The sequence below is a fragment of the Oryzias latipes genome, chromosome 5 (genome assembly GCF_053564925.1).
Source record: "Oryzias latipes strain Hd-rR chromosome 5, Olatipes_Hd-rR_3.1".
NCBI lineage: Eukaryota > Metazoa > Chordata > Actinopteri > Beloniformes > Adrianichthyidae > Oryzias > Oryzias latipes.
In genome coordinates, this window is record NC_136241.1 from 24,053,509 (window position 1) to 24,075,000 (window position 21,492).

General features: G+C 40.6%; 1 protein-coding gene and 1 long non-coding RNA gene across 3 annotated transcripts in view; one reads left to right on the plus strand and one right to left on the minus strand.

Moving 5' to 3' along the window:
• Window positions 1-936: 936 nt before the first annotated feature.
• LOC110015079 (uncharacterized) lies at window positions 937-5,067 on the minus strand. The gene is made up of 5 exons (XR_002873260.2): window positions 4,779-5,067; window positions 4,022-4,058; window positions 3,447-3,572; window positions 2,658-2,830; window positions 937-1,392 (listed from the first exon to the last, which is right to left on the minus strand). It is a non-coding gene; the product is annotated as an uncharacterized LOC110015079 (long non-coding RNA).
• A 13,310-nt stretch (window positions 5,068-18,377) lies between these two features.
• dag1 (dystroglycan 1) overlaps window positions 18,378-21,492 on the plus strand; it is a 59,197-nt gene continuing 56,082 nt past the window's right edge. The window contains exon 1 of one of the 2 annotated variants that reach the window (XM_004069021.5): window positions 18,378-19,000. The gene's annotated coding sequence lies outside the window, so the exon portion shown is untranslated. Of the gene's footprint in view, window positions 19,001-19,105; window positions 19,386-21,492 lie in introns of those variants that run through there. The other variant, XM_020703378.3, reaches the window with a different exon arrangement.

Sequence of the window (21,492 nt, forward strand, 5' to 3'; positions counted from 1 at the left end):
ACAGCCCACTTGGGCAGTTCTGACTAAGGCAAAAGCCACACTTTAACCCTTGTGCTATCTTAGATGACCCCACCCTTACTTTGACATGTTCTCCCTACCATGACAAAGGTGGATAAAGGTGGAAAGATTTCATGTAATCCATGGACATCAGTGAAGATCATTGAAGAAAAAAGGTTCAGAGCACTGTCTAGTGCTCTATGACCCAACTCCCAATGTTAAAGTGCCTAGGATACACTGTAAAAAAAATTCCGTAGTTTTTACGGAAAAAAACTGGCAGCTGTGGTTGCCAGAATAAACCTGTAAAAAATACATCAACTATGTAAACAACTTTACAGGCACACTGTTAATATTACATAATTTATTGTTTTAATTTAAGTAAATAAGCTGTCATTTAAAATTATTTTCTGATAAAACCTACAGATAAATGTTGTGAATTTACTGGGCCATACTGTAATTCTAACAGTCATATTTTATAGAAAATACTGAATTTTAAGGTTAATTTGACCAATATTATGGGTAAAAATAACAGCAATAAACATTTATTTCACATAAAATGATGTCTTATCTACAGCAACCTGATGTTTCACAGTCTAGGATATGTTGTTGTATTTACAAGATTATGACGTTAAATTTATACAATGTTCCGTAAAGTTGTTTACATTTTTACCGTATTTTCTACATTTTTATTCTGGCAACCACTGCTGCCAATTTATTTTCGTAAAAATAACAACATTTTTCTTTTTTTTCATGTTGTTCTTAAAAATGCAATCACAGTAACATACTTTTGTGTTTAATTACTTTTTTGAAACCAAGATACTTTTTACAAATAGAGAATATAAAATGCAATTTAGAAATTTGAACTTAGGTGTTTCCTAATCTTACTGATGAATTTAAAGCATTGCTCAACAATCCTGATTGCCTACTTTTTTCTTGAGGTCTATCACATTTGCCCATTAGCTTTGCTAAGACCTAAAAAGAAACAAAATGTACTGAAAATGTAACCCAGTATCAAAATATCTGCTAACTGTGTAGCAAAATTCAAACCGAAGAATCACTTCAATACAAAGACGTCTTTACATTCATTTATTTTACTCAACCTTCCGCCTCTAAACACAGCAAATGTTTATCATTTGTAGATAATAAAACATTATTAAAAAACATTGCACCTAAAACAGAAAACTATGTAATCACTTTTTTTTGCAAAAGATTAACAAAGAACAAAAAACCTTAAAACTATGCTTGCAATGTTGCTTACAGTGTTTACACGCCTCTCCACTCAAAATCTGACCGTTCCTGAATCACGGTTAAGACTCTTGGGTTCAAGATGAGATGAGATTTGCCCTTCTTGTCCACTCTGGTCTGTCTCTCTCTGGGTTGATGGAGAAAAAGCATCTTCAGAAAGAGAGAAAAAAGGGTCAAAGTTAGAAAGTAATGTGCAAGTCATTACTAATACACACTCGATGAAAGGGCTCACTTTAAATAAATATTAAGTTTGCGGGTGAACAGTTCCAGTATTCTAGAGGAGGGGTGCTCATTACGTCAATCGTGTTACCCAATAAACCGTGGGACATAAAAACTAAATACTCAAAAAAATACAAATATTACATTTTAAAACATTGCCGTTAGGGAATAATCCTCCTCACCATGATGTCACTTGATTGACATGAACAATGGCCAGTCAAACATCCTCTGATACATGTCACTGCACAAGCGTGTTCAACTACACTGAGTGCCAGATGTGTGATTGACTGGCAAATTGTGGCTGACATGGGAGAGAGCCTCTATTGGCCCAGCAGTGTGACAGGTCCCAGAAGACGCTCAGTATGACCCGCAGGAGTGTTTATTTATCCTTAATTAGAAGCGAGACAGAGACGCCCCGTTTGATCAAGCCGTCCTGTCATGGCGACTGCTGGGAAGTCCGCAGTTCCCGCCCAAGGGATCCGAGGCCGCTTAGGAAGCAGCGTCGTCCAGAAGCATGTGCTTCTCAAGCCCTACCCAAGGACCGGGGCCCTGGCTAGGCTGCACGGCAAGCAATCTGTCGCCACCAATTCTCACCACCAGCCCCGCCATCCATTACAGAGCCTGAGTGAGTGACAGTGACCCCCCCCACTGCTTTCCCAAACGGGCTAGCTCCTGGGGGAGTCGCCTGGTTGATCCTACCAATAGCATATGCTTGTCTCAAAGTTTAAAAGTAAAAAATGAGCGCCTGATGTGGAGTTTTTCTTCCTCGTCTTCAGAAAGGTGTGAAGGTTCAGTGTCAGACTCCTAACCGTAGATGTAGCTGTTATTTCGTCTCGACAGGCCTGAGGTCAGTCACAAAAAAGGAAAGAAAAAAAAACTAGAACAGAACGCACACAGAAGCCGAGCGGAGCCGCTGACATGATACGAATCAACAAGTTGTTGAAGGGAAAATGCTGGAAACTTTTTATCATGTTGTTATCTTACATGTTAATCTAAATGTATCCATTGAATTGTAAATCTGATTTTCACAATTAGTATGTGTCTTTAAGCACAGAAATGATCATTTCAAATTATATATATAGATCTTTTGGAGCTTGTAGTGTCAAACGTAGCTCGCATGCTGACAAATTGTGAACACCCCTGTTCCAGAGCGATCAAAATCTGTAAGATTATAACTTGAAGTTAAAAAGACAAACCTCTGTAGAAACTCCAAAGTTGATGCCAGCTCCGGTGGATGGATAGTGGATGTTGAAGCTCTAGTAGTTTGTGAAGATCATGCATAGCAGAGAAATGTGGGAAGCATTGTTGGCCTGCACAAGGTTTCGATCCAGACTTAGCATGAACTTTCTTGTAGAAAGGCATGAATGCCCTAAAAATGAGGAAGAGTAGAAAAACAGGTTAGGTTTATGTAATTTTAAAAACCCAAGGCTTGATTTAATGCACCTGTGGCCAGACCAAGTGATCCGGACACCTGATTCTGGATTCTGGGTGGGTTAGCAAATACTTTTGTTTAGACTCTCTCTCGCTAGCTTACAGCTCCTCAAAACCCCAAGCTAACATTAGCATAGCAAACAAAAAAGATTAAAATTGGGCGTCTGAGTATTTATTTATTCACATGGTGTTGGATGGGGGATGAGGATGAGGAGCAGATGAAAACCCAGTTTTTGAAAAAGCGATGAGTGGGTGAAAGTCTTCCATTCAAATTCTGAATTCTCCACTTGTAGACAAAAAAGATCCATGTTGGTCTTCATTTTTCTCCTCTCAGCTGTCATTTGGATCAAAACTGTACGGCTGCATTGCTCCAATGTTGTTCACCAGTTTTTGCTAAACTAATGTTAGTTTTGGCTTATAGTTTAAACAAAGGGTTGAGGAGAAATTAGTGAAAGGCTAAATTTCGTGCAAACAGTTTCATGAGTCATAGATCTGTTTTACCATCATCAATTATTTGCACCTGCCAGTATAAAAAAATAAAATGGATTACTTACTGCATACTAAAACAACTAAGAGTCAAATTCACGTCCTCTGTATTTACTTCTTCTGGAAGGCACACGTCATCCACATGGCAAAACATTGCATCTTCCTTTTCATCCAAGTCGGGCAGCAGCAGATCACTGCATAGGTGACATCAGAAGGCTTAGTAACTGTTTTATTGAAAACTACATATATATTTTCCGATGTGAATATTCTATTTTTCTTGGACATATAAGTAGTAAATACATCACATTAAATGTGTTTTTAAAACCACTCACTGGACATGATACAAAGCAACCCTCCCTTACCAGGTCTTTAAAATTACAAGCTTTTAAATTGACACACAGGTCAAAAACACATTTTAAATCTATGCCAACACAAGAAGCATTAGTTTTAGTGTGGAAAAACTGTAAACCTGATAAAAATGGGCCCTAAAGGCAGCAAAAGTAGTAAATGTTCGCTTGCAGTTTGGGCCATGGCACTTAAAAAAAACACTATTAGGTTCATTTCTGTGAACATTACAATACAAGGCAAATCCCTGTAATGTTGCTCATGTTCAACTGCAAAACTGACATGTAATCATATTTACCAACTATAGTCCTTCAGGAAAGGCCCAATAACTGCACCTGAAAAACCAAAACAAGAGAGAGAAAAAATTAACAATTAATAACATGCAGAAATGTACAAAGACAAAATTGTTCAAGAGACATTGACATATTTATTGTCATAACATTCCCCTGTGCAAACTTCCAGAATTTTCTATAAATTCTTGGTGTGTCCTGGCTAACAACCCTTAAAACTAAAAGCTCTAAGACGGAAAAAAATAAAATAAATAAAAACATCTTAATTTAGTCAGTCAAATAAAAATATGTAGATTTTAGACTTTTCTATAAAATCTCAGTGATTTGACAACACTCAGAGCCCAATATAAAATATAACTTTTCCCAGCACTAATAACATGCATATGATGAATGAACTTCACCTCTATTACAAAAACAACAACAACTCATAATACTATTACAAAATATCATTACATTTTTTTCCCACAGCTAAAAAGAAGAACGTGTCATAAATCCCACATTCTGTGGAGTTTTCTACTAAGCTTCTGTCTGTGTGAGGATGAAACAAACATTAGCGCCACATTACAGCATGACTGCATGTTAAGCTAACATCGACGGTCTGCAGCAGAAAATACACGTAAACGATGACAAACCTGTTAGCATCGTATCTATTAGCGAAAGTAGCGTCAGTCCACAGCATTAAAAATACAAATACATGAGATTAACCTCGGCAAAATATCAAAATATTAGTGTTTTATAGAGTTTGGAAGGAATAGAAAAGCTTACCGCACGCAGTTCTCTTCTGTTGTGGCTGTCAATCACGTATGGAAAGTTCCAGCAGGAGGAGGGCAGACTGTGCGCTCTTGTTGGTCCAATCAGCAAACAGAAGCAGACTAATCTGCACAGCGATAGGGGGAGGTGAGGCGCCTAAAATTTGAAATTAAAGACTAACCCAGTTTTCTGGAGGGAATGTTGCATTGTAATTCCTGTGTTAAAGTAACGACTAATCGATCACATATGTAAAAAACAAAAAGATATTGCATTAAAATAAGCAAAAGTGACAAATTAAGATTTCACTAAAATAAAAAAAACTGTTTTTGAAATTTACAATTGTTTGTTTTTACTCTCTTCATTCATTTCTATATTTAATGAAAAATGCCAAATGTTATTTAGAGCACAGATAAAGTAACTATTAATAATTGCCATTTGTAAAAAAAAAAAAAAAAAAAAAAAGCTTTTTGGACGGAGATGAGCAAAAATGACAAATTAATGTTTCACTACATTAAAGAAACAGTTCTGTTCAACATAAGGTTTTTTGGTTGCTTGTTTGTTTTTGTCCTTTTTATTTATTTCCAATTTTTATATAAAAATGCTAAATCATCTTATTCAGACAGGCCGTGTTTATTTTTGGTAAACATGTTTAATGAGAACTAGTTAACATCCACATCTTTATGACTAAAGATTAACTCGAATTTTGCACTTTTTTGGCCAATTCTGATCCACCCACCCATCCATCCATCAATCTTCTTCTCCTCAACCAATGACCGGGTTGCAGAGGCAGCAGTCTAAGCAAAGATGCTCAGACTTCCCTCTCCCCAGCCACTTCCTCCAGCTCGTAGAGGGGGACCACACGGCATCTCATTCCAATTGAGAGACATAGTCTCTCGAGTGCGTTCTGGGTCTTCCCTGGGGCCTCTGCCCATGCCTGGAAAACTTCCTTAGGAAGGTGTCTAGAAGGTATCCAGACCAGATGCCTGAGCCACCTCAACTGGCTCCTCTTGATGTGGAGGAGCAGCGACTGTACTCCGAGATCTCTGGGTGATGAACCTTCTCCCCCCATCTCTAAGGAAGTGCCCAGCCACCCTGCGGAGGAAGCTCATTTCAGCTGCTTGTATTCAGGACCTTGTTCTTTCGGTCATGTCCCAGGGCTCATGGATCATGTAGATGAGTGTAGGAATGAAGATTGACTGTTAAATTAAGAGCTTTGCTTTCTGGCTTAGCTCAGTCTTCACCCCAACAGATCAGTATACTGCCTGCCTAATGGCGGATGCCACTCCAGTCTGCCTTTCGATCTCCCGCTCCAATCCTCCCTTACTCGTGAACAAGACCTCAAGATATTTAAACTACTCCACCTGGGGCAGGAGGACTCCACCCATCCAGAGAGGGCAAACTTTCGCCGATCAAGAACCATGGCCCCAGATTTAGCCGTAAAGCGGTCTCAGGCTTAGCACCGCTATGTCTGAGAACCTCATCCCAGCAGCTTCACACTGCTGCAAACCGCTCCAATGCATCGTGAAGGTCCTGTCTTAATGAACCCAACAGGACAACATCATTTGCAAAGAGCAGAGAAGAAATCCTGTGGTCCCTTAACTAGATCGCCTTCTAGTCCTGGCTACGCCTGGAAATTCTGTCCATAAAGACTATGAACAGAACCGGTGATAAAGGGCAGCCCTTTCTCACCAATAAAGATCTTTTTGCCCTTTATCTGACCTGTTCCACCGGTTCCATTTGCCCAAGTGCAGAGGTATAGGTATATGTTTAGTATATAAAGACAATGATAAAAAAAAATGAATTAACAACTAATTACTAATATACTTATAAAAGTGTGGTCTCACGAAAGCAAAAAATACATCAGCAATGAAAAACATTTACACACAGCAATGTCTTTTCTTAACAGAGGACAAATGCATTTTTCACATATTTATGCTGTTGGTGGCATGAGATTATATTGTTTTTTAAATTACAAATCAATTGTGTTTATTTTAATGTGACCCGTATATTTTACAAGGAAATATCTACATATTTAACATGTTTTTATTGTAAAAATAACAAGGATATCTACTTATTTTAAATACTACATATGCACGTAAAAAATACACCATTTAGTTTTTTTCTCAATTACAGTAAAATTATGTTGGTATTTTACAAAAATGTACTGTAAATTTTACGGACTTTTTTTACAGTGTAGCACAAGGGTTAAGGTGCACCTAAAACCCGTATTATTGTTTTTTTCCAAAGAACATCAGTGCCCTTTATAAGCTGGAGTGCCTTATATATGGGTCGATTCTTGTTGTGTTTACTGATATTGAAGTGATTTTGAGAGGGATGCGGCGCTCTGTTAAAATATCCTCTTGTTTTTGTATTAGTTGCAAACAAGGTTGGGTGTTGAAAAATCGCTAACATGGCTAACGTGTAGTGCGTTCCAAACAAGTTCTAGAGTTACTGTGATTGCAGTTGACACAGTCTGACAGAATTCTCCCTGAGTCTTTTGTCTCGCCTAAGTTCGGTGAGCCTTATATACGAGAAAAGCTCGACAATAGACCATTCATTGACCTTATACTTATTACTGCATCTTATAATCTGGTGTGGGAAAAGTGAGTTAAACAATAAGTTAAGGTGAGGAGGTGCATATCACTGAGAATCCTGAAGTGATGCACAGCTGTCAGAACTAGACCTGAAGAAGCTTCAATGTTGCTTCATCAGTATGTGAGCTGAGGGTTTGCAGTGCTACGTATTGTGTTGTGCTCATTCTCCAGCAGACCATCCCCGTGGACCAACCCACTGCTCGTTTGTGTTGGAGCTTCACCACCTTCATGGATTTCTTGGAGAAACACTTTTTCTGGCTGCAGTGCTGCACCTCCTGAATGCCACTAAACCATATTCAGTGTAACACCGTTTCTGCCTGTTTTTTGACAGGTTTAAATTTCCCCTTCGTTGTGTTTTTGCAAACTCCCTCTGCCTTCGTCCGACTTGGTCTGGTTTCCACTCCGTTCCGTGGGCTCGCCTGTCTCCCTCTGTGTTGTCGGGTTTGCTCCTGTCTCTACTCTCGCTGATGCGTCTGTGGTGAATGTCAAAAGTAGTGGCTGTCCTATACCAATAGATTAGGAGAAACTCTCCAGAAGCAGCTCTGGTCTGTGCATGAAGACTGAGGGCTGAAAATATTTGGGCTTTTTGAGCAAATGCCTCTCAGATGGGGCATTCTGATCTTTTGTTTTATGCTGGCAGTTTATTGCCAGTGGGTTTTAACCATCTCAAACCACAGAAGATCACCTGGTTCATCAGTTTGAGGACATTAGGAAACCTGGAGATCCTGATGAGAAGGAAATGAAGAGAAACACTTTAAACTTTTGTCTATTTTTTTTCCCTTTCTTTCTTTAAGACTCCTGAACTCTACTTTGCTGCTACACTGTTTATTATGATAATTTTGCAGACTCATTGTCCTGCAGGTTAAGATGTTTCTCTCCTCCAACAATCACAACAACTATTAATATAAACCCTCTGCATATTTCTGTGAGCTGGTGACATGGTAAAGTCAATCATTTTCTTAATTTTTTTCTGATGCCACACAGCTGTGCAGTACACAGGTGTACCTTAATCAGATGGCTTTCAGACTATCCATGAGGTAAAGCATCAACACTTGAAAAGCCCCAAGAAAAGTGTTTTGTCCAAATCTGAGCTCCAAACTCAAGGGAGGCTGAATAAGTCATCTGGATGCAGAGATTAGGATCCATTGGGGTCGAAGACCACCGCCCTCCCCATCCTGCTCCCGCTGAGCTACAGAGTTTAAGTCCACATCAGCTTTCTTCAATTCAAATGCACATCTTAATGAGGCCAGAAGACTTAGAAACACACAGAAAAAGGTCAGGCTGAATGATCAAGATGTGGGTTTGATTAGGAGTTTTCTTGGATGAGGAGAAATCCAGAGCAGTTTAGACAGATAGATAGATTGACTGCTACTGTAAACACCAGGACCCTGATCATGAACGAGTTCAAGAACAAATCTGATCATTCCTCCTTAATGTCAGTGGGTTTTTTCTTTCTTTCCATAAAGCAAACTAAAGATCACAGTATTTGTGCATGCATCTTTGTACAATTAAATCCATCCCCAAAATAACACCCGTAGAAAGATAAAACCATGGGCAACAATGCAAAATAAAGCGTGGGAAGCATGTACCAACCTGATATGCCTGTGAACTAACCATAAGGTACACAGAGCAAGCTTATTTGTTCAGAGTCTTGCGTTGTGGAAATCTTTCTGTTTCTGTTGATTTTTTGCGTATTATTTTTTTGGATTTGGAAAATCCCTTTTTATTATCGTAGTTGTGAATTATCCAAATGCAGAAGGCTTGAGGCTGGCAGAAAAGAAACATTTATAAACCTTTAGTTGATGATTAGTAAATTAACACACTGCTGCTGCCAGCTGGAGGGGGGGTTCCAACAGATGATGTGACAGGTTGTAAAGCTGCTGCTGAAAGTCCACAGCCAACCAGGTGCTCCGGACACTGTGGAATCCAATCTGCACACTATAGGAAGGAAAGAAAAGGAAAGACAGAACCTCCCACTGCAGCAGAAAATCAAAGGAAACAGATCCAGAAAAACACTCCAAATGTACAAATAACAATATTACGGCCACAGCCGGAAGAGCCCCCCCAGCCTAAGAGAAAACTTCTGTCCCCCCCCAGAAGCCATCGCTTAGGTTGAGTGGATGCTGCCCGAAAGAGCATCCGCTACCAAATTCTCTTCTCCATTTTTGTTTTGTAGTTCTCCACCTGTTTTGTTGTGTGTTACACTTTAGTGTTGTGATTTAGAAGTTTGTGGTTTTGTACCCCCTCTGTTTAGTCTTTTGGTTTGTAGTAATGTTAAGTGAAGCTGTATGGGTGAACTGCCATTGTCTTTAGTACTTGTTTTCTCCTGTTTCTGTTAGTTCAGGGAGGTTAGTGTTTGTCTTTGGTTTCCCTTTTCCTTTGTACAGGTAAGAAAACCAGATTTCAGTTATGCAGGGTTTTGTTAGTTACTTTGGTCTTTTTGCTTCACTTTTAGTTCTTGTTGATTATTTATTTATTTGTAAATAAATTGTTATATTTTGTATGGAGACATTCGATTGGTGTGTTTGTTCATTTAAAACTTAGGAGCCACAACTTTACTTTTTATGTTGTGTTCTTCTAGGGCCCCTAGACACAGAACGGGGCGTAACAAGCAAGAACTATTTTTTACATTTGAGAAAATTTCTAAAACATTTAAAGTAAATAAGCACCTATGAATCATGAAAATAGTGACTTCAAGTCAAAGAAACACTGTTTCCTTTAAGAACATAGTTAGGATAGGATAGTTAAACCATAACGTAGCATGGCGTTATCCTCATAGTATGTTCTCTGGACATGAGTTAAAGCATGACAATGGATCATGTTGTTAGCAAGTTCACTTGTCTTTCCATGTACAACATAGAACAAGAAAAATCACATTTTTACCATCTTGCTTGATTAATGAAGTGTTGGTATAATTGTGTAAGTGCTTATAAACTGAGCGATTCGACAAACAGATCATTACCAAACTCATGTTACTAAATGTAAACAATAAGTAGGAAAACAAAGACAACGTCACTGGTCCTTACAGTAAACCCCCTCAAGGGGTCAGGTTCCAGGTGTCCTTCAAAGTCCCAGTATGTTCATCTTTGGATCTATTTTCAAAGTGTTCCCAGTGGCCTTTGACTTTGATTATGCCGTTTTTAGGCAACATTAAAAAGAACTGTCATTTTCTAGGACATAGTTTCTGCAGAGCGGCAGGAGTTTGATAAAAAATGGGCTCTGAATTGTGGGTGGGACAGTTGGGGTGGAGTACCCCGCCCTCCCTTACCCTTCCTGTTGCCGAGCTGTGTTGTCTGATTGGGCTGTTTTGGTTCTGAATTTGCGGGCAAAAATTGCTTTGGGCGGGTCGACAGAATTTCGGGTCGGGTCGGGTCGGTTCGGCGGTTTTTATTCCTCATCAAAATACTTTTCAATTAGGGACGTCCGGTCAGGAGAGGCACGTGAGACAGTACCACCCAATCATCATCCTCGCAACCATTAGCGGCTAAAAATAAAACATGTGTTCACTAAACTGTTCTATAAATGTAATTTATATGTATCATTTTAATCCTCATTTTCCCTAAAATCTGTGTATTTTGCATATTTTTTGCTCAGCTACAGCATAGGCTGTGAGGTGAAGCAGCACACAGAGCGCAGCCTCACGGCAGATCTCACAATCCTATGTAAACTGGGTAGAATTCATGCCTTTAGTGTACTCAGCGTATACATGGTTGACATTTTCTATTACATGTCCTCACTTTCCATTTATTAGTTAATATATTTCACGATTGTCTGACATTAATTTAGCGTTTGGATCTGACATAAAGCTGCACGGCTGTGCTTTTTGTGATAAGGGTGTTTAAAAATCCAGCCACTTTTTAATAGCTTTCACAAGGACATTTGTACTTAAATTCACAAAAAGTAAAAATGCAGTAAGAATTTCCACTTTTGATCATGATAATTAGTTACTAATAACTTTGTATTTTTTCTCTTTCCTTCTTTTTTGCTTAATGTTCTTAATGTTTAAGGGAAAAAAGGAAGGGGGAGTGCGCAAGTTCACCTTTGACCTCTCCAATATCAAAGGTTGACTTTCAGTCATAATAGAAAGTAATAAATAAGCCATGATTAATTACTACCAATTATAGCTAATTAATCCCTGGTTAACTTTTGGGGCATTTTTTTATTACGGTATTTTTTTTTGTGGGTCCTGGCGGTTTTTAGATGACTTTTGGGCTGGAAAAACCTGACTCTATCTGGCAACAATGTATACCGAGAGCTCGAGGCAAAGAGCTTGTGGCCCGCCCAGCATATATTCTGCATCACAAATAAGCTCTTTTTCAAACAGCATTTTTTCGTCTGCGCCTGTTTCACAACAATTTGAATGAAGAAATACTCGGAAATGCAATTTTAGGCCTGATCTTCAAGAAGATGTTGAAAAATAAATACAATTTTTTTGGGTTGGGTTGGGTATAAAAAAAAACAATAAATCTGCTTTGGTCATGTGAACAGTTTGAAGCATGTGGTGGCCAGCCATGGTGCAGTGGAAGCGCAGTCAACGTCGGAATGATCGTCGGAACGATCGGAAAATTGCAGGTTTGAATCCCGCCTTGCACGCCTATGAGTCAATGCGTTCTTGGGCAAGACACTAACCCCACCTTGCCTCTGGTGGAAGGTTGGCACCAGTGTTCGGCACCAGAGCCGCCGTCAGTGTGTGAATGTGTGTGTGAATGGGGCCGTGACTGTCAAGGAAGGTAGAAAAACAGCGCTATTTAAGTATTTATCATGAGTCACAACAAAATAAAAAACATATATTGTTAACCTGTGAAGATTGGTGTGAATGTTAAATAGACATACCGAAAAGCAGCAGACAGGTTTTGACCAATTGGGCCTACATAACGAAAATGATAGAGACTATACCCAAACTAGAGTGATGACCAGGAGCAGACATTGCTCCTACAAGATTGTTTCCTGCGTGGTTTAAGGCAGACTGGAAGACAAGAGATTGAAGGGAGAACACAAAACTAACTGACCAATTGATAAGAGTCTAGGCAAAATAAACTGGGAGGACATAACTAAAAAACAGAACTGACAATCGCATCAAACTAAAACACTTCTTGTGGATACTCTCCTATCCCTCATGGGGTGGCCGTGGTGCAGTGGTAGGGTGGTCGACCCATGATCGTAAAATTGCAGGTTCAATTCCCACCTTGCATGCCCATGAGTCGATGTGTCTTTGGCCAAGACACTGAACCCCACCTTGCCTCTGGTTGTAGGCGGGTGCCTGTGTTCGGCAGCAGAGCCGCCACGTGTGTGTGACTGGGTGAATGGGTCTTTGACTGCAAAGCACTTTGGGCCTTGTAGGTAGAAAAGCACTATATAAGAATACACTTTTTACCATTTACTATGATCCCATTGTTGCTGTATCTGGACCCTTTTATTAGCATGGAAAAGGTGCAGATGAAATGCTGAGAAAGACGTTTTTATTAGACAGGAAGGCAGCCCCTCTGACTTGATCTAGTCTGTCCCTGTGTAAATGCCACCAAAATGTGACTGACTTCCTGGAAAATATCACAGTAATTTACAGTTCAGCGTTGGGTCACTGCTGCTATGTAGACGGCAGGAAATTGTCCAGACATGGAAAATGTTCCAATTTAAACAAAAAAGCAAAGACAAGATGATTTGGGGTGATGGGTTTGTGTCACTCATATCTGATCGTCGTTGCTAACTCTGCTTTAATTCACTTCATCCTGTGATCATTTCAGGCTTAGAATTGTAAATCAGTAGCCCGTATTTGACTTCATACTGGAAGTGGATTATTTCAAGCAATCAAAACAAAATGTTCAACTTGAAACAAGCTCATTAAATTTTTTCATGAGATTTTAGTTTTAATTGGGAGTTTTAGATGAACGAACAGTAGTGCAGGAAGGAAATCTGTTGACTGTTTCTGTGGCAACTATGACAGAAGATTATTGCAAAGAAAATCCAAAATAAAAGAAATACAAATAGTCCCCATGTTCTTTCCTAATATTACACTGATGTGGAGTGAAGAGCGCTGGAGAAAAAACGCTCCAAGAAATTGTTTGCATTTTTCCTTCACCTGGACTTTATTTCTGTGCTTATCCGTTTGAGCCAGAACTCAAAGGTTAGAATAATTTGTTTTAAATCTTTCAACTCACAAAAAGTAAAAAAAAGAGCAAAATTCAATACAAATTTTAGTCTCTACAACAGAGTTTATGTCTGTTCTCAGATGTAAAAGTACTGAAATATTGATGCTTCGGAACTTTCAGAGAAAAAAAATGTTAGGAAGTAGACCTCAAACAAAAACGTTTTGTTTTTGATTTCTTGGTAAAATATTTTATTTGCTTTTTGTATTTACACCTGCTAAAAAGGTTCACACCAGGAGCAAAAAGAAAATAGAATTTCTTGTGTATATTCTTGAAGATCTTCAAGATCAGGCGAATTGACATCGACTCCACACAGCCCCTCCCAGCAGGCAGCCAGAAAAAATGCACAGTGTCCATATGAATGGAAAAATTCCATTCCCACCTTGATAGGTATATCTGGAAAATTCAGAACATTGAAAACTTGTGTATTTCACACCCATGTCAACTTATTTTGAGTGTTGCGGCCGGATTTTAAAGTCCCATTCCAATCATCTTTCTATCGATTGTCAAATCGTTCTCAGTGGTCTTTTAACCCTTGTGCCATCTTAGATGACCCCACCCTTACATTGACATGTTCTCCCTACCATGACAAAGGTGGATAAAGGTGGAAAGGTTTCATGTAATCCATGGAAACCAGTGAAGATCACAAATCATTGAAGAAAAAAGGTTCAGAACACTGTCTAGTGGGTCTAGATGACCCTACTCCCAATGTTAAAGTGCCTAGGATAGCACAAGGGTTACTTCTGTGAATGCCTAAAAAAAAACTGTGTTGTTTTCTAGGACATATTTTCTGCAGAGCAGCAGATGTTCATCAGAAATTCGCCTCTGAGTTGTGAGCGGGACCATTGGTCTGTTGGACTGTCTCTCTCACTACCTTACAGCCCCTCACAACCCCAAGCTAACTTTACCGGTGCAACAAAACTGGCGAGCAATATTGGAGCTATCCAGCCGTACAGCTCTGAACCAAATTCCAGCTCAGACGAGGAAAATGAAGACGTACATGGATTTAGTTGTCTGCATATGGATGCATCAGAATGGAGCCAGCCAATTGCAGTTTGTATGCAACAACTACAAGCTTATTCAAACCGCCTTTTTTCATCTACTCCTGATTCACCACAATTTGAATAAAGAATTACTCAAAAACAGTTTTAACCCTTGTGCTATCTTAGATGACCCCACCCTTACATTGACGTGTTCTCCCTATCATGACAAAGGTGGATAAAGGTGGAAAGATTTCATGTCATCCATGGACACCAGTAAAGATCACAAATCATTGAGGAAAAAAGGTTCAGCGCACTGTCTAGTGGGGTCTAGATGACCCAACTCCCAATGTTAAAGTGCCTAGGATAGCACAAGGGGTTAATCTTAATTGTCTTTATATATGTCCTCCATCCTCCAAACAAAATGCTACAAGAACATTTTAAAAACACCTAAAATAATTTTTGCATTGGAGTGGGTCTTTAAAGTCATAAGTACTTGCACCTCCTCAAATGACCAGTATGGATTTCATCCATATTACAGCATCAGAATATTCTATCCAAAACAAAGCATGGGGATATCTGGGTTTATACCCTTTTTTTCAATTTGTTGCTTTTATTAAAAAAAAATCGAATCTGTGCAAAACTACAGCTTGATCAGCAGGTGGGCTGACCAAAACCCCCCACTTATTTTCACCTTAGATGTGCGTAATCGTATGGGTGACATCAGAGAATATTGGTCCAGTTCAGTAAAGCCACCTTCAAATTATAACATTTTCTTAGTAATGGAACCTTAATTGAAATAATTTTGAAATGTTCACAAAAATTTTGTTCAGGAGAAAAATGTTTTAATTTTTTTGACATCTTTGAAATTCTAGTACATGAGAGCAATACCTCTTCTGAGGAAAACAGGGTACCCTGGAAATGTTTCAAGACTATTTAGAAACTCCTTCACAAATGGAATTTGTAATTTGTTGGCAAGAGTCAAATGGAGTGAGATGCAATCCTTTGGGAGAGCTTGAGGTACTCAGTTACCTGATAGGATCTCAGCAGGGGTTTAGTCCTTTTTTCTGCGCTTTAGTGCTAATAGATCTGACTCACACAAGAAGACACTTCTTTTTTTTTTTTTAAATAAAAATGGTTTTCCAGAGCACCCCAGCAGAACTATGACTTCATGGAAAAAAAAAAGGGGGGGGGGGGGGGGGGGCTAGCCGAGGGGGTTTGGACATCTGATCAGGATGCCTTTCAGTTGAGGTGTTTCAGACATGTCCTATCTGGAAAAGGCTCTGGGGCATCGATTGTGTAAGCTCCATACAAACAGTTGCTGCTGTAATGGTGGAAAATGAGTAGAAACATGGAAAAAAAAATTTATAGTCAGACAAACACCAAATATGTTTAGTGTAATAAAAATAAAATACTGGCTTATCATAAATTGTAAATTATAGCAACAAACCTCAACTTAAATATTAGATATCATGGAACACTTCAAATATAATAGTTAGCCTGGTTAGTTATGGGTTAAGATTACCTCTCACTGTAGCTAATCTTGCTCTTGTAGAAATAGATGGAAACATTATTTTCTTAGTTTGTATATTGATTTAGTTTGATGGCTTTTGTTGACATTGTTTCTACTGTTTTTGTACAGCAACTGTTGTAAATCAAAGCCTAAGTCTGAAATGTGTTTGTTTGTTTTGCTGCAGCTGAGCAAACAAATAAGAGCTGAAGGTCTCTTGTGTTGGACAGATTTTACTGTTACAATAGGGGGTTGTGAATCTTCCGACTCATGAGGCATTTATTTGTATAAACCCCTTTTGCATTTGAGGATTGTAAAGTGCAGCATTTTCCCAGTCTGAATACACCCTCATACTCGGGTCAGACTTGTCTGTGATTATTTTAAAGACAAATAGCAACAACCACTAGAGGGCACTGTAGATGTATCAGTATTTGCTACTGACAGCAACGCAGAAAAATTGCGCTCAGTGTTACACCGACCTCGGCGGAATTGTTCCAAAGTGACACAGAGTGTCAGTGAGTAATTCAACAGCTTTGGAAGTGATATAAAGACTAGGGTTGTGCCGATGGACGATATCATCATCCATCGTGATGGGTGACTGACATCCCGATGGAGAGACCACCATCGTGATGCCACGCCCCCGCCACGTTGCGCGTCGACACCATAAGCCGCGGTTACATGTACAAAATATCTTGATGGGATCAATGGTCGGATTAGAATCCAACCGTGTAGATGGGCCCAGAAAAATGTTTTCAGAATATAAAAACGTTCACTAAGGTCACAATTTCGGTCGGAATAAATCATTCGCACATGCGCAGTATTCGCACATGCGCAGTTTGAAAACCGGAAGGGGATACAACTTCCGCCGAGCGGCTTTTTTTCCAAACTTTATTGAATGTAACAATTCAATACAAAACGATAACAGCGCCGAGCGGCTATATATATTGACATGTCAGCTCGGTAAAATACGAGATGATCTTCTAAACGTGCTTTTAATGATGTTACGGTTATTATGAAACACCTGTTCGCTCATCATTTGAATTTTATTCCGTGTGGTCAGTGCTTTTTCTGAACGAAGCCAGGATTAGCAGTATGCTAACACGGGCTAACAACATTAGCTTTGGGTGGCGCTGCATCCTGTGAATAACATCAGCCTTTACTTAGTCGGGACACGACTGGAAACACAAATCCACGTGATTGCTTGAATGTTTTCTAAGGACTGAGCGACATTTCTGCTTTGATGCTCAAACCTCTGTCTGCTGACGATCCGTGCTGTGCTCAGACACACGTTTAGACCCGGTTCTGAGTTTGGTAGCTTGTACCCCTAGAGCTGCGGGACGGATCGCAGTCTTAAATCTCTCACACATACCGCTCATGTACCCCCCCCCCACTTCCCATAAAACACAAAGCTGTAAATCCGCACTCCGCCGGTCCACTCCTAAGTGCGGGAGTGGACTACTTCTTTTCTATTTTGTTTTACTTTTTCTGTTAAAGTCACTTCCCTCAGTTTATACTGGATCATCGCAGATTAACCATTAGTTGGGAAATAAAATGAAAAAAGCAAAATAACGAATAGCAGTTATATAAGAACGAAAAATGTAAACCCCCCCCCCACGATGTCATCGTCCATCCCGATGGTTGACAGCAAACATCGTCAACGGCCAAATTAAGGGACATCGCCCAACCCTAATAAAGACTTTACTTGACTAGTTAGCATGTTCTTTACGCTATGGTTATCATAATAATTGTTCATAAGTTGTGCTAATAGGAGATTCCTCCTATGTTTCATGAAGCTAAATAAGCGTCAATGTGTTACGGTAGTGAAGCATGAATAGATTAAATCTCCTACTGGCATATTCTTCGGACCGACTTAAACTCCAAATAGGACAGTATAGGTCAAGACAGAGTAGAGACGTCCTCATAAAATACAACAAAGACAGAAACCATATCACACATTTCAGACAAACCGCTTATTGCTAACTAAGCAGGCATCGGGACTGATGTGAACATTTCACGGAGGGGTTCCAGGCAATAGAAACACAGAGAGAAAGGAAGATGAGAATCATGGAATGAGCTAAGAGGAGACAGAAGAGGTGTTGAAGATGATTGATGGTCCCAGCTGAAACAGAAGCTTCTCCAGGTGATGAACCCTGAAGTAAGAAGAGAGGCACCAGGCGGGAATTCCAGGATTCTGAAGTTCATGAAGACTTCCTCCTGGGTGATTTAGGAAAAGCCAGTTGGAAATTGATAGATCTTCCACGCTGATCATTCACTTGTGGATCAATGCCTTCATCATTGGCAGGGCGTTGAGTAAACACATTGATTGGTGTAAAGAGGGGAGGGGGGGGAGTCAGGGGGCATAAAAGGGCAAAAAGAAAATGTGCAGCAATGCTGAATGAAAGGACAGAGGAGGTGGAGGCAGTAAGAAAAAAAATGGGGGAGGAGAGGTGGATAGTGGGTGGAGTGATTCAGAGAATGCATGGCTCTGCCCTCCCTCCATCCTTCCACTCCTCCTCCGGCTGGAAATTCATCCTTCAGGCTCGGCAGCGGACATTTGCGTGGAGGACCTCGGGAGAACGGGACGCGTTCTGTCGTGGAAGTCCGATTGCAACCCGCATCTGCGGGGACGACTAAAAGAGAAGACTGACTTCCTTTTGAAAGTCCCAAATCGTTTTCCTCAAAAAGCAGCTCGGCGATTTTTCCCGATCCGCTGTTGGATTGTTGGTTTTTATTTTTTCCTTTCACGGCTGCTCCGCAAACATCTGCCTGTGCGTTGAGAAGTCCTCCCCACGCGAGATCACCCAACTTTGGAGTGGCGGAGACTGCCCGACGCCTGGGGGGAGACGGGAGATCTGACACCGACCAACACAGCCTATATTTGTCCGCTCCCGCACAAAGGGGAAGCAGGAAAGGAGCGCTCCCGAGGCGCCAGCAGACTTCCACCGCCAGGAGAGGAAGGAGCAGTGGGAAAGAGGATTTTTGGCCCCGCGACAGGACGGGATCTGGACCGGTGAGTGCGGTTCTTTCCAGCTTTGGACTGCGGGTTTGTGTTTTTCGCTGCCGCAGCTAAAGGCGCTCGGCGGACGGATAATGGGAGCGATGTGGCAAAGCGGAGCGGCGTGAAACTGGGTCTGCGGACGGTTCTGGGTCTGGTTCAGACAATTTTTCAGGAAGCCGCTGTGTCCTGCTGCTGCTTCTCCGTCCGTCGCTTTCACTCTCTTCGTCGCCTCCTTCAATTCAGTTCCCCTCCTTGCTTCCTTATCCTTCGGCTCGTTTCCTAGCCGCGTGCGGACCCGCGAGCTTCAAACCCGAACAGGTGCACGCGGCTGTGTCGCTGACCCCCGTGAAGGCCTCAAACCCACCTGAAGTTCCCCGAGGATATTCTCAGGATTCGGGTCAGTGACCTTATTTGTTCTTCGTTTTTCTGTCCTCCTTGTGCGCGTGCTCTTGCAGACCTCGTTAACGGGGACGGTAATGAGCCGCGCGGCGCCGCTGTTGCCTCACGTGCGCGCGCGCGGATATCGTGCGCTTTGGGAGGTGAAGGAGCGGCGCCCCGGCGGGCTCGTGCGCCCTTCTCGTCGTGATGCCGCTCACGTGCGCTTCGCCATGGAGACATTTGACAGGCGCGCGCGTCTTCTTCTGACCGAGAAGAAGAGTCCCTTCTCCGCGCACTCGGCGGCGTCACGTGCACCTGTGTACGCAGTGCTAGTCTATTACTTTAACTTGATTTATTTTTACATTCAACACCTCAAATAATCGGCTATAAAATAAATTACAGGGGAGCCTTGGTTGTAGTGTGTGTTTTCAGTAGGTTTCTGAAATTCCTGCAGCGTCACAAACTCTTCAGTCAGGTTGAACTTTTTCTCGCCTGTCGGCCATAAATGAAATTTCAGAGTTAGGAGCACTTTCGGGGAGGGGGGAGTACCCCCCATGGGGGAGATCATTCTGCCCGAGGCCACTGGTCCAGCCCGTTTCCTATTAGCTCGCCGATGGAGGTGATCAATACTCTCTCAGTACATCAGCTTGAATTCTGTGCTGCTGCTGCTGTTGGGAGACTTTGAGCCGCGAGGCAGCCACACACCTGTGTGTGTGCGCGTGCGCGACCACGCCGCTTCATCCCCCCACCTCTCAGATCAGATTGTCTCCCTGGGAGCAGCACCTTCAGCCTCCAGTGATCGAAGAGCCGCGTGCGTTTGTTTGTTTCTAGAACAGTCTGTTAATCTTCACACTGTGGTGCGCGCATGCGCGCGCTCAGGTTAACTTTAGCCATTAGAACTTGAACCTGATTTGTTTGATGAGAACACAATCTAATAAGACTGCACTCACTTCTATTTAAATGTTCCTTAGCAAAAAGCACTAGTCTTAAAGTTTATTTTATTATGTATACTTAAGTATAAGTTGCAAGTATACTATAGAAGTATACTATAGTAGTATACTATCTATACTACTTACACTAAATTATTTTCAGATTAAATGGGCATGTTTAAGTTTAACATATTAAAAGTGTGTCAGTATACTTTGTATATACTAAGTATTCTTGTGAAACACTTAAATAGATTACTTTTTTGTTAAGGATTTCCTTAAAAGTCAATTTTGACTCTTTAGTATTATTATCATTATGATGAAATTTCATTTTCAAACATCAATTCTCACTAAAATAACTGGAAATCAAGTTGACATGTCAAAAAACATTTTTTAGTGTTGCCATTTTCTTCTTTAGACTTGACCAATCCAGCAGGCCCAGCATTTTCTAGCGTATTTTGACTTTTACAACGTTTTTGAAGGAACTTTTGAGCTACTTTAGCCATAAATTTACCTGCTTTTCTGAAGACTTCCAGCAGACCCCCCCCCATGGTGATTCCTTCATTAAAATGCATCTTAAAGTTGTTTTGAAACCTTAAACTTCAAACTAAGGTTATTTTTTCACACCAGGCTGACATCAGATCGCCGCTGGAAAAGGTTTTTTTTTTCAGTAGTGTGTTGCCTTTAAAGTTCTGATAACATAAAGGCGCAGAGATATCTGCTCCTCGCCGTGCTCCATCGCTGTAGGTACAGGTTGATAGATCAAATCTTTCAATGCTAGCCAATTTTTCTCCTCACATATTTGTACATTGCTACTTGAATATAAGGAAAAACTCAAAGCAGCAGCGGCAGCAGCTGTGTTTGTCTCATTAGCTCAATGACAGCTTCATGCTGATTCAGTTAAAATTGTTCCCGTCAAATTCTTTCATTTAGGCTATGCAACTCTGATCTTCTGGTTTCTTAATATATTTTGGATACTTTTTTATTTTATTTTGATGGAAAGTTGATCTTCATCAGGAAATGTTGATTGTTTCTGCTGGCATTGATGACCATTTTAGTTGATTGGACAGAGTTTCATTTAAAAAAAATCTTATTTCAGAAGAAAAGCGGCTGCAGGCTTTTTGGAAACTGTACGTTTGTTCAGCTTCTGGCATGAAAGAACATTCTTCTCCGCTGTTTTTGTGTCTCTGGCGTGCAGCA